Below are 5,619 nucleotides of genomic sequence, written 5' to 3'. Positions count from 1 at the left end.
ATGCGGATTAAAAGGTGATGAGGATGGTGAGAAGGTGGAATCAGAGATCAAGGCTATCCTATCACACACTGGGTCATAGTAAACATGAGTTAGAGTCTCATTATTTCCAGGGCACCATTAAGGTCTAGAATGGGAAACACAAAGTTTAGTGTATTTACTATCATGGGAATGAAGACAAATTTAAATAATAATAATAAAATAATTCAACACCAAGGATTACATGCTAAAAGATACAGGTTCCAGATTCATCATAAACTTGACAGAGTCACCAAGGATGTTGGCAGAGGCAATCTTGGCAATGTGGGATGAAGCATGTGGGCTGCATTAATGTAGGATGTAGAATGTAAAGGAGGAGAGATTGGTGACTGATGGTGGTAGCCCCCTTACATCTATCATGTTGGAAATCTAGCAAAACTCAAGACCAAGTGCCTATAGTTACTAATGCTGAAAGCTAAAGGTCAGTGGTTCAAATCCATCAACCATGATTGTTGTTGAGTGCTGTCGAGTCGTTTCTAACCCAAACCCTGTATAGGGTTTCCAAGGAGTGGCTGGTGAGTTTGAACCGCCAACCTTGCGGTTCAAACTGACCTTATGGTTGAGTGCTTATTCTATAGTGCCTCACCAGGACTCCTACCAACTGCTACAGGGGAGGAAATGCTTGATGATCTGCTTCCATAAAGATTTGTTCTTGTTATTAAGTGCCATCGAGTCGGTTCTGACTCATAGTGACCCTGGGTAGCGTCACCTCACTCCGAGGAGTGGCTAGTAAGATTGAACCACCAATGTTGCAATTCAAACTGACCTCAAAGTCCAGAGCATTAACCCTCAGCACTGCACCAGGACTCCTCCATAGAGATTACAACATTGGCAATCCTATGGGCAGTTCTCTGTCTTACAGGTCACTATGAGTCAGACTCCCCACTCTTCTGTCAGTTTGTCGTACTGTGGTAGCCTGTGGGTTGCTGTGATGCTATAAGCTATGCCACCAGCATGTTAAATACCAGCAGGGTCACCATAGGGGACAGGCTTCAGCATTGCTTACAGACTGAGTCAGACTAGGAAGAAGGAGAGGCAGACTGCTTCTGAATGTTTCGTCCCTGCAAACCTTATGAATCGCAGCAGAGCACTGTCGAATATAGTGCCAGACAATGAGCCCTTAGGAAAGCAAGCAAAATATGACTAGGGAAGAACTGCCTCCTCAGAGCAGAGTTGCCCATAATGACAGGTAATGGAGAAAAGCATTCAGCACCATCACTTGCTGATGGGGCACAACTCAAAGCAAACAAAGCAGCTGAAATATCCATGAATAATCAGAACATGAATGTACAAATTATGAATTTAGAAAAATTAGAAACTGTCAAAATTGAAATGGAATGCATAAAGATTCATAACCTAGGAATTGGTCAGCCGAAATGGCCTGAAAATGGCCATTTTGAAACAGAGAATCATACAGTTCACTGTGGCAGGAAGGACAAATTCAAGAGGATCGGCATAGCATTCATAATCAAAAAGAACATTTCAAGATTTATCTTCAAGTACAATACTATCTGTGATAGGATAATAGTAATATGCCTACAAGAAAGACCATTATTATTCAAATGTACACAGCAAACACTAAAATCAGTAATGGTGAAATTTAAAAATTCTATAAACGTCTTCAGGCTGAATTTGATCAAATATGCAGTCAAGATGTGTAGATAATTACTGGTGATTGGAATGCAAAGGTTGAAAACAAAGAGAAACTATGAATTGCTTGAGAATATGGCCTTGGTTGTAGAAAAGGATGCTGAGACTGCATGACAGAATTTTGCAAGGCCAAGAACATTGCACATACCTTTGTAAAATAACATAAAAGGTGACACTATACACATGGACCTAACCAGATGAAATATACAAGAATCAAATTGACTACATCTGTGGGAAAAGTCAGAGAAAAGCTCTACAACATCAGCCCAAACAAGGGGCAAACTGTGGAACAAACCATTAATTGCTCATATGGAAGTTCAGGCTGAAGTTGAAGAAAATTTAAACAAGTTCAAGAGATGCAAAACATGACCTATATTCCATCTGAATTTAAAGACCATCTCAGGAATAGATTTTATGCATTAGACACTAATGACCAAAGACCAAAAGAGTTGTGGGATGACATCAAGAGCATCATACAGGAAGAAAGCCAAAGGCCATTAGAAAGACTGGAAAGAAAGAACAGACCAAGTAGTGTACCAGAAGAGAATCTGAAACTTGCTCTTGAGCATAGAGAAGCTAAAGCAAATGGAAGAAATGAAGAGGTAAAAAAGCTGAACAGAAAATTTCAAATGGCAGCTCGAGAAGACAAGGTCAAATACTATAATGAAATATGCAAAGACCTGGAGTTGCAAAATCTAAAGGGAAAAACACGCTCAGCATTTGTCAAACTGAGGGAACTGAAGAAAAAATTCAAGCCTCAACTCACAATATTGAAGCATAATATAGGCAAAATTGAATGATAGAAAAAATATTTTTAAAAGATAGAAAGACTACACAGAGTCACTGTACCACAAAGAAATGGCCGATGTCCAAACATTTTAAGAGAAAGCATATGATCAAAAACCAATGGTACTGAAGGAAGAAGTCCAAGCTGCCTGAAGACCAATTAATACCACTATTATTCAAATTTACAAGCCAACCACTAAAGCCATTGATAAAATAGAAGTCTACAAACTTCTTCAGTTTAAAGTCAATCAAACATGCAATCCAACTATATTGATAATTACTGGCGATTGGAACATGAAGGCTGGAAACAAGGAGGAAGGATCAGTAGTTGGAAAATACGGCCTTAGTGATAGAAATGATTCTGAAAGTCACATGATAGAATTTTTCAAGACCAATGACTTCTTCATTAGAAATAGCTTTTTTAACAACCTAAGAGGTGACTATACTCATAGCTATCACCCATGTACACATGAATCAAACTGACTACATCTGTGGAAAGAGATGGTGGAAAAGCTCAATATTATCAGCCAAAACAAGGCCATGGGCAGACTGTGGAACAGACCATTAATTGTTCATCTGTAATTTAAGACTGAAACAGAAGGAAATGAAAGCAAGTCCATGAAAGCCAAATTTTGACCTTGACCATATCCAACCTGAATTTGGAGACCATGTCAAGAGCAGATTTGATGCATTAGACACTAATGACTGAACACCAAAAGAGTTGTGGGATGACATCAAGAACTTCATACAGGAAGAAAGCAAAAGATCATTAAAAAGACACAAAAGAAAGAAAAGACTAAACCGGATGTTACAAGAGACTGTGAAACTTGTTCTCAAGCATGCAGATGCTAAAGCAAATGGAAGAAATGAGGAGGTAAGAGCAGAACAGATTATTTCAAAGGGCAGCTCAAGAAGACAAAGTCAAGTATTACAATGAAATGTACAAAAACCTGGAGTTAAAACACCAAAAGTGAAGAACACATTCAGCATTTCTCAAGCTGAAAGAATTGAATAAACAAATCAAGCCTCAATTTGCAATATTGAAGGATTCTATGGGCAAAATATGGAATGATACAGAAAGAATCAAAAGAATATGGAAGAAATAAAAAAGTCACCCTACCAAAAAGAAACGGTCTATGTTCAAACATTACAAGATGTAGCATATGATCAAGAACCAATAGTACTGAAGGAAGAAGTCCAGGCTGAGTGTATACTACAAGTTCTTCATCATTGACTTTAGTGACTGATGTGTGAATTGGTGTAATAATTTTATTAACTGGTCTCCTTTGTAGGTATATAGATAACATCCTGTCACAGACTGCATTGTACTCTTCACAGTAGTTCTTGAAATGTTCTTTTTAATGATGATTATAATGCCAATTCTCTTCAGTTTGTTATTTAAGTAAAACACAAAATTATCAGACTAAAAATAGTCAATACCAGTCCATTTCGGCTCACTAATGCTTAGGGTATCCATTTTTATTCATTCCATTTCATTTTATTTTTAAAAATATTTTTATTGTGAATTATGTGATAGTATATATAGGAGAACATTAGCTTTACATTCATCCTATGGTATATCGTTTCATTGCCATGGTTACAATCCCCTCCATGCATTATCAACCAACCAAAGGGTACACCCTTCCAACATTCCCCACCCCTCTTCCAGTCATCAGCATACAGCCCCTCTCTTTCTCTAAGTCTAGAGTCCCCAGCTGCTCCATCTCTCCATGTCTTCGTCTCTGCCTCCATCTCTAGCGTCATTGCGTCTCTGGGTAGGGTCTCGCACTCCTCTCTTCTCCCTTGATGGTTCCAGGGACCTCTGCTCCTGGACTTCAAAGTCAATCACTCCCTTCTGTTTTCTATAAAACATTTTCCTTTACATTTCCAACTCTCACAGTCAGTCCTGATAACAATTATTCACCATTGTACCACAAGGGACCTATCCCCATATCCTTTCATTAGCCACACCCAGACAGATTGGATACTACTCAGTAGAGATTTTACCTTCCTCCATGCCTTCTGGATCTAGGCTCTCTCTTGAAAGCTTGTAAGCCAGTCACTTCTTGCCTTTGTAGCTCCCCCATTTTGGGTAGCCAATGTCCAAGTTACCCATCCCTGTCTACCCTGTGTATAGAGGGGTTGGGAATGATCCTCTCTGTAAAGATTTGTTCCCTCTTTTGAGATACTGCATCCATAAATGTAGGTCAAGTTCATTAAATTGTATCAGATTACTCTTTTTTTCCCCTCTTCTTTCTTCTTCTAGTTGAGCTATGATCATCTAGTCATTGAAGCCAGGTCAAGTGGGTATTATCTGCAAGTGTGGGTGTTCTTATGCATATGCCCTCTCTTCTTATCAGTGGGACGCTAAACTCTCCACTCTCATGCTCTGTGGATATCACTGATTATGGACCCAAGAGTCCCCAGGTCTTGCCACACTGTTGGCCAACAAAGTCTCCACTCGGTTCACAGGAGTCCATTGACCATTGTAGTGCTTAGCTTGCAGCTTCATTGCTATTTTTCCCTCACTTCCCCTTATTGGTGACCAACATGGTCACTAATTAGAGTGCATGTCTGCTCGTGTATTCCCATTGAGTCTTAGTCTTGGAAGGGGGTTTAACCTGAGGGGACCCGACCACTTGTCTTGATGTCTCCTGGGTAAGCAACTTGCTTGTTCTTGCAGTAAGGTCAGATTGCCATTATTATATTGTATTTTTCTTGTCAATCTTTCTTTCCAGAAGTATCTTCTGTTCTTCTGGTCATTCCAGGCTGGTCTGCATGTCCTTTCAAGGGGAAATTTCCCACCTCAGAAGATTCTGGATGGGGTTCAGGATTCCACCTCTGGTTTTATATAATTTCAGAGGCTCCGAAGGAAGCCTCCTTCACTGGCCACATTGTAGTCCCATTTTAGGTATTCCAATCAGTTATAGGCAGAAGATGAACTCACACACTTTCTATCGTGATATTTCTGCCTATTTCTTTCTCTCTCCCTCTAGTGTCTATTTTATAATGGTATGCCAAGGAAACCAAGATTCAAAAGACATCCAAGCATCTTAACATTATTTCCCCCCTTTTGCCCATTCCAACCATGTCTCATGTCTCAATCCCTGTATCCCAGAGCCCTGTTGTTCCAAGATTGTGCATACA

Source organism: Chrysochloris asiatica, unplaced genomic scaffold (genome assembly GCF_000296735.1).
Source record: "Chrysochloris asiatica unplaced genomic scaffold, ChrAsi1.0 scaffold00182, whole genome shotgun sequence".
NCBI lineage: Eukaryota > Metazoa > Chordata > Mammalia > Afrosoricida > Chrysochloridae > Chrysochloris > Chrysochloris asiatica.
This window is presented reverse-complemented; position numbering follows the sequence as displayed.